The following is a 14439-nucleotide window of genomic DNA, read 5'->3' as shown; positions in this document are numbered from 1 at the left end:
CTGGATGTTATTAATTTGGAGGAATTTCAATCATTTGGTCTGTCACATCCTACTTTTGATGGATGTCTGTGAAATACAGCCATATGTAATATATTTTAGATCTTCATCAGCGGCAAAACACATCCAGAAACGGCCGGATCAACCTAGGGACACGCGTATTTGAAACACAGGCCCATATTACAGTGTAATAATAGAAAGTGCAGCGTTCAGCCCAAAACATCTATATTATCTGTGCAAATTGAAATCCATTGTGCTGATACAAATAAACACGTGTGGTTGACCTCCAGGAAATTGAAGCGGTGCTGCAGGTCCGCCCACCTCGCTCTCTCTCCTCCTGCTTCATCCATGTGGCTCTATGTCTCTCGGCCTCAGCTCTCTCTCAGGAAGATTACAGCCTGTCTCCGGAGCTGATATAGAGGTAATTTGCTCCAGGGAAATCAGCACATGCTTTTTGCCTGTTTCTCTCAACCTCTCCCCCTCAGAAGCCTCGTTTCCTTGCTTTTATGATTTGAGGGTAATTTAAATAGCCAAGCCTCGGGTAGATCCGTCATCCGGGCCTGCAGATGGAGGTGCAGAAATTAAATTGAATCAGTGACTGAAACTGCGCTGTCAGTATCACCTGCTTGGTTCTGCTTTCATTCTGTAAAGCAAAAGCTGCTACACCCACAGGCCCCTTGATTAGGTACACACCTAATCAAGGGGCCTGTGACTGCAGTGCTCAAAGTCCGCCTTAAAACAAAATGAACAATTTTCATAAATAATTTTTCATTTCATTTTCATCAATAATTTTCACTTCACCTATACCTTCTTTAATCAATGTTTATTAAAAGGAAATGGACAAAGGTTGTTTGTTTTAGCAGCCTATTTTGATGGGTACTTAGCTTGGGCATAGGTTTTTGGCAGTAACACGCCAGCTTACACCAACTGCAGTAAAGAAATTGTATTTGTATGTAGCTGAGATTTAAAAAATGAAGGTCTTGTCTAAAAATGTTTGTGTTTTAATGAAGGTGTATTTCCATTAATTGGGATCTGCGGTTCTTTTATGGGCCCTCAACCAGCGGTGTGTCCGTCCATTATACGTCCCTAAGTCCACCGGAATGTCCTGAAAAACTGCTGGGCAGGTGTGGGGTGCTGAAATGGTACCATTTGACTTAATTGTAGGCAGTGGATTACGTAGTCCTCAAATCTCCTGTTCTCATTCATGGCCACTATTAATCCAAACATCTTAGTGGATTCACCTGGTGATCTATGCTGTAAAAGAGACTCAACAGCTGAAAGAAACAGAGGGGAGGCTGGCCTATTACACTTCCCATCTCACAGGTTTGACTCTGGACCCCCACTAATAGAAACCTGCCTATTGCTGAGCTTGGAGAAGGCGTGAATGCAGTTCAATCTTTTCTTTCTCACTCTCTCTCAGATGGTGGAAGCCACTAATTTATGCAACATTTATATGGTCTATCTGAATGCATCAAAAATACCAAAGCAGACATGACCCAGTAGCCAAATTTAGATTTTACACCTCTAAAGCATGTTAAGGCAGAATCAAAGATGAGTATTTATTGTGCGGTATTTATTGTAGTTTGGTTGCATAATTAATGACATAGTCACTGTCACTGACCCAAATCAGCACTGCAATCCATCACAGCATTCAGGCAGGAACGGAACAAATTTGACAAAAGAGATGGCATGAAGCTGGAGTGACAACAGTAAATCAAGGTTCTGCTGGCTGCTCATGCTATGGACAGAATTTCTTGGCAGATTAGTGACGCTGCAGCACTTCATGAAAAAACTGCTGAAGCACTTCATGAAAGAAGCACTTACTGAAGTGAAAGCAAGTGACATCAATGTCAACCACCTCAGCGGGCAATAGAGCTGGACATGTTTTCATATGTGCAGCTCCATTTGGAGCGAGGCCCACAGCTATTGTCAGCAGTTTGGATATGGGATTGAGGGTGCGGGAGACAGGTGTCAGGAGTAGCAGAGAAATTATGAAAGCAAGCCTTAAAAATCTAAAGTATAGTTCAGTGCAATATTTATTTATTTTTTTGTTACATATCTTTGTTACTCTCCTCCGAAGGAATTTGATCAGATATTTGGAGGGATCAGACTCGGTGCAGCACAATGAAGCCAGCATGACTTACTGTGTTGATGATGCTCACAGGTGGATATAAACCAGAAACTGTAACACCGATCTGTTTATTTCATCAGCTGAATTCTGCTGAAAATTTGGAGAAACCTTTTAGTTTTGACCCTGATCTCACTGCTTCTTTTCAGAACATGCACACGTTCATGAGGACGAGTGCATGTTCTCGCATGCAGTCGTCCTCATGAACCTTTAGCAGAACTGTCAAAATGCAGTGCACTCCCCTTCACACCATGAGAGTGGTTCAAACAGGCCGCCAGCCCTTGACTACAAAGCCAGAGTTTATTGATGAGTTATGCATCAGTAAACTTAGCGGCTAACAGGAGTTTACTGAAACATCAAAGAGCTTATCAGCAATTACAGGCATATTTTTCAATCATTACCACAGCTCTGAGACAGCTTGCTCTGTCCTTAAACTAATCCCCTGTGTGCAGGCCCAGGCAGTGTTACACTTGCTTCCCCTGGGCCATTGATTCCCACTGATTTACTTACACTATTGATAAGATAATTCACACTGCTGATAGATGAGACAGAGGAAAGTTCAGAGCCTGATAAAAGCAACATCAGTGGATCTTCTACAGTTTTCGAGTCTGCAAACATGGATCATACTCTGTAAAAACACATCAGACTCAGATAGATCATTTGAGTTACTGACTTTGATACGCTCCAGGTATGCCGATTCGTCGTAGCTGAGCTTGTTCTTGAAGGTGTTGTGTGATGGCTTGTTTGTGAGAGCACATTCCTGTATCTTCTCTTCCTGTGGACATATTTTGACACACAAAGCTCTCAGGGACACTGTCCACCAGGACCACCTTTCCCACAAGGTCTTGGCTACAGCGTCTGCGCTGCGGCTGTGATAAATGATCCGGGTGCACAATGGGCTTTCTGTGGAGTGAAAATCAGCTCTCCATATCCTTGGTAATTAGACTAATTCCCACAACGTTAAATGCACATGATAAATCAGCTTGCTTTCTGCCAGACCTTGAGACCAAAATTAATGTTGTCTCATTATGGAGATAAAGGTAATTTATTAGTTTTGCCTCTCATTTCAGTCTGTGTAGCCCGTTCCCATCATTTATTAACCAATAATGACCTTTGCCATATGACATCTCGCCCACTGGACATGAATCTCCTTCTGTCTGCCTTTGCTCCTCTGGCCCCTTCCCGCTCCCCTCTCTCCTGTCAGGTAACAGATAATGAAGTTGTTTGCTGGGTCCAGAAGTCATGTGCTTATCCTCTAGTTTAGTTTTTTTTAAGGTATAACTCAGGTACTGTTGCAACAAAAACTCAACAACTAAATAAAAGGAAGCTCTTCAGAGAGTCATAAAGATGGACAATCTCCTCACTTTGGCGGTGCAACAAAAATCAGGTGCCTCTAAAGAGCTCATAACATATTCCAGCTGCTGTCAAACACCACTGTTTTCTTTTAAGTTTGGTGTCCACCACAATGTCCATTTGATCAGTGATCAGGTGTTTTACCATCTGGTTTTGGGAATCCCACAGTTTCTTTGATCTTTCACTTTCCATCACCCTTGGCGGTGTCTGTCAGGTTTTCTGATGTTCCTTCTGGTTTCTTGGTTATGAATTTCCATGTAAGCTTGTAGTTGTCTGTATCTGGCTGTATGCCAGCGGTACTTGGCACACTCAGGGCTGCAACCTCGGACTGGGAGTGTGTCTCCAGCAGACTCCAGGAACAACATTACAGATCTCTGTCCAGAAGACCTTGTTCCCAGGAACAGTTAAGATACTTCCCTGAACTCCATACTCTATATACAGTGTCTACTGCTTTGTCTACTAGCACATTGATAACATTTATTGAGGGTTCAGTCTTGTATCCATGGACACTTCCACACTTTGCTGCAGGGTTGCAAATTTAACTACTGACCTTGTGGTAAGATGATGATACTCAATCGATGTATAATATCACCAAAAAGAAGCAGCAAAAAACCTATTCAAAGCGTCCGATGTTTTACAACGAGTATACAGTATATGTTTACTTAATTTATCTCTGTAACAGCAATCCTCTTCTTTACATGTATGCCTGCAACAATGCTTTGACAGACTTTTGCACTGAGGTTCTTGTCTACAGGCTTACTTTTGTAGACGTCTACTTTTTATTTTCTGTATTGAGCTTGCAAGATCTTTTTGTACAAGCACTTGTATTTGGAACCTCACAGATTTTTGGAAGTTTAACTGCATGGTAATAACTTGCAAACATTGTACAGCGTTAAAAAAGAAAAGAAAAAAACTCAAATCAGACTGAGCACAATATAAAAAGCACGAGATCTCTAACTTCCAGGCACTGACAAATCAGTGTCTTTAAAATGGTCAAATAAAGTCATCTGTTTTGACTCATAACACTGTGGTACAGAGCTGTTCTAGGAGACAATATTTAAGAAAGCAAATGTCTTTAATAATTGTGTTAGGAGGAGGACTTTGTTGGACTTCATCTCATTCTGTATACCTGCACTTTATAGACGTCGATCCTGTCAGTTTCAAATATTGTCAGTCAAATCTTGTAATGACATGTAGTAGCACACATGTTTTAACTGTTTTGAGAGCTCTCAATAAAGTACTTGGAATTCCAAAGTTTCAACCCCTGAAGCTTATTGGAAATTATTACATTGCCTTTTTGTTTGTTTTTTGTGTTTGTGCATGACAGTAACCCTATATGGTAATGCTATACAGATTTAAAGAGATACGATGCACCACAATACAGCTGGCAGCTACTTTTTTTTCATTGCAGAAGTTTTTTTTTCTCACCTTCAACTCTCTCTGTAGAACAGACTATCCCTGCTCTCCATGTCTGTCCATCCATCCACCCATCCATCGTCCGCCGCTTATCCGTTCCCGGGTCGCGGGGGCAGCAGCCTCAGCAGAGATGCCCAGACTTCCTTCACCCCAGACACTTCCTCCAGCTCCTCCGAGGGGAGTCCAAGGCGTTCCCAGGCCAGCCGAGAGACATAGTCTCTCCAGCGTGTCCTGGGTCTTCCCCGGGGTCTCCTCCCGGTGGGACATGCCTGGAACACCTCCCTAGGGAGGCGTCCAGGAGGATCCGGTACGGATGCCCAAGCCACCTCAGCTGACTCCTCTCAATGTGAAGGAGCAGCGGCTCGACTCCGAGCTCCTCCCGGGTGACCGAACTCCTCACCCTATCTCTAAGGGAGCGTCCAGCCACCCTGCAGAGGAAACTCATCTCGGCCGCTTTTATCCGCGATCTTGTCCTTTCGGTCACTACCCAAAGTTCATGACCATAGGTGAGGGTAGGGGCGTAGATTAACCGGTAAATCGAAAGCTACATCGGTACATCGACCGCATAACTGCGGACGCTGCACCGATCCGTCTGTCAATCTCACGCTCCATCGTTCCCTCACTCGTGAACACTCGTGCCCTCCATGTGTGTTAACCTATTTCTTTACTCATGTTCTTTGTCTTTTTTTCTGTTTGTGTTCTGAATGAATCAGTGCATGGACAACTGAGTTTTTTCAAATACTTGCTTTCTGTTTTGCATGTGGTTACATTTCAGTTCCACCTGTGTTTTGTTGGCAAAACATGATTTGGAGACTAGAGGGAGGACCAAGGGCCAATCCCAATACACCCCCTACTTTCTACCACTAGCCCTCCCTCACTACCACTACCCCTAAAAAAGAAGCCACAGATTTTAGGGCACTTGAAATCTTTCCAGGGGCCTGTCCTAATACACCCACTACTCCTACTTTTCAGCACTACCCCTAAATTTTGCGTGCCACGTCACTGCGTGGTTTACGTTCGGGTACGTAAGCGACTGCGTAGTTACGTTTGCACATACGTCACACCCTGATCATGAAGCTGAGAGCCAAAAGCTGTGTTAATTGCCGCTGTAGCGCTGTTAATATGCCACTTTATTAAGTTTTAATATTTTTTCAGGCATAAAAGTAACCGTTAAGATCCCCAACCTGGGCTCAGTTTATCCAAATAATGCCTGTTAAGAAATTTGACTCGATGTTTTCGGAGATGATAAGAGCCGCCGGCTCGGAGCAGCAGCAAACGGAGTACAGACGTGATCGCCAGGTCAACCTGCGCCGTCCCCCCGGGGAGAAACCTGCAATAAATCTGAAATAAATCATTTAGGAAGATAAATGTTGGTTTAATAGATGAAATCTAACAGTTGTAGCTACGCCTGTTAAGAAATTTGCTCCGAAAATTTCGGGATTTCTGCCGGCCGGCTCCGGAGCTGATTTATGGTTCCGCGTTAAATCGACGCAGAGCCTACGGCGTAGGGTACGGCGTAGGGTACGGCCTACGGCGCGCGTCGCCGCGTAACCTACGCCGTAGGCTCTGCGTTGGTGTAACGCGGAACCATAAATCAGCTTTATTCTGGCGAGGTTTGAAAAAGACTTCGCAACAACGGGCAAACAAGTGATTATGTACATTCACTGAGTGAATATTATGAAAGTAAAATATATATTTCTCACTAGAAATGTAATGAAAACGCATTTTTATGCAGAAACTAACTCAAAATATTGATTTTATTCACTAAAAAATAAGAAATGTCCGCCATGTTTTTTTTTTTTGATTCAGTCTGCAGATGACGACGAAAAACATTCTGGGATATTTTTCTGGCCCTAGTTCAACTAGGGTGGATCCGAAAACACTTGCTCCGTAGGACCAGATTCATAGCCACTACCCTTGTTTTTCTCAACTACCCCTAGGTGAAAAGAGGAATTGGGACACCACTACCCTCACGAGAACGCGCAAAATTTAGGGGTAGGGCTGAAAAGTAGGGGTAGGGGGAGTATTGGGACAGGGCCCAAGTCGCTGCCAGATGGTGTGGTGAGAAAACCACAACCAGTTGAACAGGACACCAATCTGCCGATGTAGAAAGATTTGTAGAAAAATGTAAAATGGCTCTGCTGGGAATAAGTCGGTAAATCACAGCGATAGTACTGTTTTTGAGCTTTTATTGTGAAATGACTACAAGATAATGAAATTAAATTGAATATACTGTAATTCTAATATTGACATGTGTAATACAAACATTTCATGTGTTTTAACTCTTTATAGAGCACTAAATAAAATAAAATGAGTTACTGGAGACTATTACAAAATGCTTTTACTGTTGTATATATAAAAAATGTGTTTCTTTCTTTTTCTTTTTCTTCTTTAAAAAGCAGATTGTATTGGTCCCGACAAATAAACAGTAACATGCTGGTTGTTTTACTGTAACATTCTTTAGCTTTCCTAATTATTGGAAAATTGAAAATCTTAGATATTAACTAGAACAAGAAATGGAAATGAGTAGTGCAGTGACTTTAGTAAGAAAGAATGAGGATATGCGGCGTGTTAAACAGATTGTGTTTACTTCCTTCAGTTCTTCCTAGTTAGATAACACCTTGTCAGCTAAAGGAAATTTGAATGATGCTCTGGTAAAAACCTCTGTCACATCTTTCATGTTTGCTCTTACTTCATTAATTTTGGCTTAATAAACTTCTCACACCTAATAAAGCACAATGGCTAGAAAACACGCAAGAGAGCAGGTTCATAGTTTAAAATGGGGAATTCCAACCTTGCAACTCTTCAATGTGCTTCTCAGCTCACCTGTCTCTTTTACTTCCACAGAAACAAAAGCTTCTTTTCAACATTATCCAGTCCAGTGTGACTTTTATGGCCATTTAATGGGTGTTTCTATCTAACGGCCCTATGTTTTACGGTCAACTTACAAGGGCCCCATTGTGAATAGATATGGGAGATAAGAGATAAATACACTTTGTCAGCCACAACAAGACACCATTACTTTCACCCTGCTATCTCACTGTGTCCCTCCATCACACATTATCTGCTCACTTATGAGTATATTCAGAGTCATCAAGTGCTTTGAAGATCTCCGTCAGTTGGTTCTTTACTGTTCTCTCAAGTTCCTCCCCTTCACAGATCAATTCATGTTTAGCTCTATAGCATGTTATACATTCACTGTCTTTCCCACCATTGTGAGCCTTAGTTTTCTGTCTAAAACGTCATTTAAATCTGGACCTAATTGCCACTTTGGGGCTATGGCTTATTGCTCATGATGGCCCGCCTTCGAGGATGCTTTCCGCTGTGAGGAAATTGTCCACTGCCATTAGAACTTAGGTAATTTCTTCTTATTGCCCAATTTACCTGTTAACTCTAACCAAAGGTTATTGAGAGGAGAAGGACAAACAAGCAGAGAAACACAGTAAAGGCCAGACTAACAATGTGGGGCCCATTTGAGATATAAATGGACAGTTACATTCAATTCAATTCAATTCAAGTCAATTCAATTCAATTCAATTCAATTCAATTCAATTCAATTCAATTCAATTCAATTCAATTCAATTCAATTCAATTCAATTCAATTCAATTCAATTCAATTCAATTCAATATGGATGGAGAGGGGTGAGGAAATGGGGAGGAAACAACTTGAATAGGGACTCGTGGAGGCTGATCCTGGACCAGTTGGGAGTCTGAGTATATATATATTAGGGCTGGGACTCGATTAAAAACAATAATCGAATTAATTACAGGCTTTGTAATTAATTAATCGCAATTAATCACAATTTGATCGCATATCAATTTTAGACCTGAGAACAATTACATTTCATTTTTTTGCTTGTTTCAAATGGATTTTTGTATACGAATGAATGATTGACTAGTGAAAACATATGTTCAATTTATGAAACAGTTTATTTTTATCAACGTGGTGCTTCACCAAGAACAAATCAGTGCAATAAATTAAATATGTGCAGTATGCACATTGAATGAGACAGGTAGCCTATAGTCAAGGACCTTCTGTAAACAACACTTAAAAATAACAAAATACTTTCAACTGTTTCAAGTACATTCCAGAACATGGAAACACATTAGAAAACAGAGCACGCTTCCATCCATCCGTTTTTAAAAACAAAATTTCCCATCCAGGGGACCAACGAGAGCCTTTTCGTCTCCGACTTCATTCATCTTTAACGTGTGTGGTAACAACTTAGCTTCTGTTATGACGCTGTAACACTACCCATATATATATATATATATATATATATATATATATATATATATATATATATAAAGATCAGTAAATATCATTAGGGTGGAAGTATGTGATTTCGGACGCAGCCTCTCTCTCAAGGGTCTGGTTGGTTGGTGCGCCGTCCCTGTGAAAGTCGTCCCGTGGGAAACGTTCCAAGGGGAAAACTGTATATATATATATATATATATATATATATATATATATATATATATATATATATATATATATATATATATATATATAAATCCTGTTTCAAGCTATAAGGTGATCACTCTTTCCCAGAAATAACACTTCCACAGAAAGCTGTGGAAACCTCCGCTTCTGTCGCTGCACAAACTGTTCGTGTTTTTAAAACTTAGTCAAGGACTTTTTTTGTTTATAACCTGTGTGTTTAATGTATCCTGTTTTTATTTTACGCATTATTTATATTTGCCTTGTGCACTTTCATGTGTGAAAGGTGTTATATTGATAAATAAAAACTGGCTTACTTGCGTCATTTTTTATTGGGGTGATATGGAACTAGTAGTTTGTATGTCCCTTTATATGTGAGAAGGACAATTTTAAACTTTATCTTAACTTTAACAGGAAGGCAAGGGAAGTTATATGATCTCTCTCGTCAGAACTCTTGCTGCAGTATTTGGATCCGATGGGATGAGACGCAACTTTCAGGCCATTTGCATCTCAGCTGGTCTTCACACACACAACTTCCAGCCTGAGTCTGGAACCAGCATTTGGATCTCTCGGCTGTGGTCCAGGTTAATAACTTTTTCCATGAACAGTACGTTATGGATCACATTTCTGGCTAATGGTGACATGTATGACACGTACAGTGTATGATATAGAAATGGCATAATACTCACTAATGGAAAGAACTGAACAGAAGAACTACCTTATCATAACAGGTCAGCGCCTCAAGTGGCTGATTACTGAATTTCCAGTTCCTCTCTTAGGTCATGGTGAGCCACCTGGAACATTTATCCAAACTTAACACATCAGTGCACCCAAGACCAACTCAGTATCACAAACACTGATAATCTTATACGCATATTTAGTCAAAAGTAAATGTCAAAAAACAGGAGATTTAGTTATGTAAATATAATAGGTGTAAAAGTACTTGAAAAAGTCACATTTAAAATAGTGACGTTTTTTCTGAAATTATTAAATTGAAAGTAAAGAAAATTTCATTATGAAAACAGAGGGGCAGAAAAAATATTTTTCATTTTTATTTGCATGATTTATATCAAGAGTAAAACTCATAAAATATATTCTGAAACTTGCAGATGAACTGTGGGAGACGTAGTAAATGCAGCAAACAGTTCTAGAAAATATTTTGTTGGTGTCTTGGCAACGGGAAATAAAGAAATACCTTATTTTGACCTTTGAACCAGACAAAACCTACAGAAGTTAGATTGCTTAACAGGAAATGTGAATGGTGCTTGTTCAAACAAAAATCTGAGTTGTGGGTTGATTTTGAGGAATTTTCTTCTCAATATCAGGGGTTCAGTTCAGATTGTGACTAATATATTTTTGATAGAGTATCTCTTTTCACTTGTCCCAGTACATCAGGGGAGCTCCCAGGATTTTTCCTCTCCACTGTTGCCTTGTGCTTGCTCTGGCAGAGGGATCACACCAACGTCAAGATTCAATGTAATGTGTTGAGGCGATGCATTTTGAATCATGAATTTCTGGACTCTGTAGGAATGAATTGGATTGACTGAATAACAATGAATTGGATTGAGTGTATATTGGTTTCTTGTTTGGGGGTGTACCCCTGCCTTTCACCCAAAGAGAGATTGTATATTAATTTATACTGAAAATAATTAAAACTTTGATGAAACAACAAGAGTAAAGATGCCTAAGACTATTGCAAAATACAATATGCAGACCATTTCAGATTAAACTCAATGTTTCAATATCATTTTTCTCTTTAAACTAAATTTTTAAGTCATGCAAGGTGTCAAATTTGTCCTTCTGGAGCTGTTTGCGACAAGCTGACAATAAAGTGATTTAGACCACCTTAAAGATTGAGCATGTGGAGTTTATTGGGAGGTGGAGCCGCCCATTCAAACCAATTACCAAGCTGACAGAGAGGGATGAGTTTCCTGACCTCTCTACCCTTGAAGCTGTAAATATAGAAAATATAATGAACAGAGAGTGAAGAGACGATGAGTGAGTGAGAGGCAAAGACATTTGTATTTAAATAGCCTCAAGTGGAAAACGGGTACAGTAGGGATGCAATGTGCAGGCTTTTGAACCGAGACTGAGTTTCTTGTTTTGTCATCTGAAAACATTGAAATAGATCTACTTTTTTCTTGTTACATCTCACTTCATTATAAGAGTTTGTCAGAAGGACGTGTTACTTCATTATCCATTAGTTCTGTTGACAAAAGAGCAGAACAGACTACACAATGTCACACATTTGAAAACCCTCTGATCAATTCAAAGCCATTAAAATACACAGCAAAGCCGTGATTTACCTTTGACGTGGTTGATTAACAAATCTTAACAGAGCTCCATTAGCCTATTGACAAAATCTAGTGACTGATCAATTCATTCCAATTTTCCAAGTATTGACTGACGGACTCCTAACAGAAATTACCTGATGGAGGTGGCACTACCATCACCCCTAGTAAGAGATTCATGGGTTTAAAAGATTAGTATCCTGAGAGATTGGCATATTTTTTTAATTTGCATCATATCTGTAGATTCAAGAAATAATATCCTGCCCTGAACCTTTGCCCTATACTATTGATTTAACATTATATTCACAACTGCAGAAACAGAAATAATCCTGTCATTTTAATTCATCTAAAAACTTAATCTCCTCTTGCTTTATCTTTGTGAATACATGGAGTTTGTGTTGAGGTATTAGGACCAGACCATGTGCATCTTATTTATTATCTCTTCATATCCTATTATGATTCATGTCTGGGTTTTTTCAGGATAACAGTTTCACCTTCTTATCTTATCAGCAGTGAGACCCAAACACAGTAAAACAGTATTTAGTTGCTATGCAGCAAGGCTCTAAAATCAGCTGCCAGAAAACACCTGCACTTATCACTTTGATGCATAATTAAAACACAATGGTTTGCAGTCACTTTTTATTTTTAACTGATGGATAACTTTTTTAATTTGATATTCTTTTTTGTTTTGTGATTGTTGTGTTCTTTCTTTACTTGTTATGAGTTAAACCAGAACAAAGGAGTTTTTATGTTTAAATATCACTTTCATTTTCATTCGAAAGCATATTGGATGACTTTGAGGAAGTGTCATCAAGCTCTTGTAGTATCCCGACTCTACTGTCGGCAAAACCACCCAGAGTAACTTTGGACTCTCATCCCAGTTGTCTCTTGCAGCAACTACATATCACTTTCTGGCACTGTGCACATCAAAAGCACTGAAGTTACTTCACAGAGTTACAGCGGCTATAAGAGTGGGTAGAACTGAGAAACTCAAGAAAGCAATAATGGAGGCAAGAACAAGGATGCTCCTTTGCACCACTTTCAGAGAAACTGCAACATTTTGAGTGAGACTGGGAAGAAACCTGGCATAGTTCAACAAACTACCCTCAGTTGAGGGTAAAAGGTCGTGGGAAAAAGGTTAAAAGAGGAAGGGATCTGATACTGTATTTGTCCTACAACTGGAAGTGTTGATTGATAAGCTCCTCAGATCAATGAAGACACCTCTATCATACGAAGGGCATTTGACAAAATAAACCCTGAAAGGGATCAATGGGTTTACTATCTGACAGAAAAAGGTTTTTGAAATTCCTATGTAGGTGTACATTACCTAATAACTGTTCTTATCTCTGAGTATGTTGTAAATACATTTGAAGCGCTTGTGAGTAAGCAATATAAATACACTTCCCTTTCCTTTATTCCAGTCTTCATACTAAATTAGGCTTTGGATTGAGGATTCAGAGGGAAAACAATATGAGCCCAAATGCTGTGCTTGGAGAAAATGTGCTTCTTCTACCATTAAACAAAGGAATATTAGCATTAAAAACACTCCTCAACTTTACGTCCTTCAGCACTGTCCTCTGTTTTCACATTGGCCCCCTCTCTCCTGTGCGGCTGCATGCTTGTCCTAACAATCCAACATTATGGAAATAAATTGTTCCATTAGATGCATTGTGCTCTGCCATCAGACCAGGACACTGAGTTATTAATGGACATGACCTTTACTTGATTAGGAGTGAAGATTTATGAAAAAGCACACACTAGTGGTGTTTCATTTAACATGGTTATTTTCCATCACTAAAGTCACATTTTCAAATCACTGTGAACTCACACTGTTTCAGAAACTTGATGCTAAATAGACAACATTCTGATTCTCTATCATTTGCATATATTCACATTGGTACACAGTATGATTATTACATGATTTCAGATTGAAATTTGAAATGAAGCTTACTGTTCTTTACATCAGAGTGATAACCAAATGTACTATTGTATCATCTCTGGCAGCTCACGTCAAGTCCTGAACCCACCAGAGTCCACGGACACATACCTCAGTGAAAACTTGAATCAAGTGGTGGTGGGTGGGGGTCTGATTTTATATCTGCATTTGGAATTTTATCAGAATATAACTGCATGGGGTGATCGTCAGGGTCACTCACAGCAATAGAAACCCACAGGTTTCAACCCAAATATGTAAAAACCAACCTGTAATGGAAATGGCTCCAATTAAAAAAATAGAAAATAAACAAATTAAAAAATATATTGCAAAAACCTTTTTATGCTTGCACAAAGTGGTTTTTCAGGCCATTTGATGATCTAGTTTATTTTAAAAGTGTAATGAAAATGCCTGTATGTGAGGTAGCTGGTCAATCTAAAGACATCAAAATCTAGTTTCCAGCTGTTTTTGGCCTCATTAATACGAAGTAGTTGTGCTCTAACACTAATCATTATGCATTACTGCATTTGGCTACATAAGAGCTTCGTGTCAGGATTTGACATTTTCCTGTTTTATTTTGAAAGCCCATGTCACTGTGTTCAAGTTCTGTCTTCACCTTCCTGTTTCCCATCTGCCCTGATCGTCTGCACCTGTGTCTCGTTAACCTTTGTGTATATCTAGTCTTGTCTTTCCCCTGCTGCCTGCTGGTCCGTACTGTTTGCTCCCTCCATGTTCTCCTCGTCAGGTTCTCCAAGTTTTCTGATTTATGTTCATGTTCTGTTTTTTGATCCTGCTCAGCAGCCTTTTTGGTTTTGTTTTTGAGCAATAAATCTCAGTTTTTTTGGAACTCCTGCTCTCCTGCATCTGGGTCCTCACTCCT

Source organism: Cololabis saira, chromosome 2 (genome assembly GCF_033807715.1).
Source record: "Cololabis saira isolate AMF1-May2022 chromosome 2, fColSai1.1, whole genome shotgun sequence".
NCBI classification, from domain to species: domain Eukaryota; kingdom Metazoa; phylum Chordata; class Actinopteri; order Beloniformes; family Belonidae; genus Cololabis; species Cololabis saira.
Note: the sequence above shows the minus strand (reverse complement) of the source record.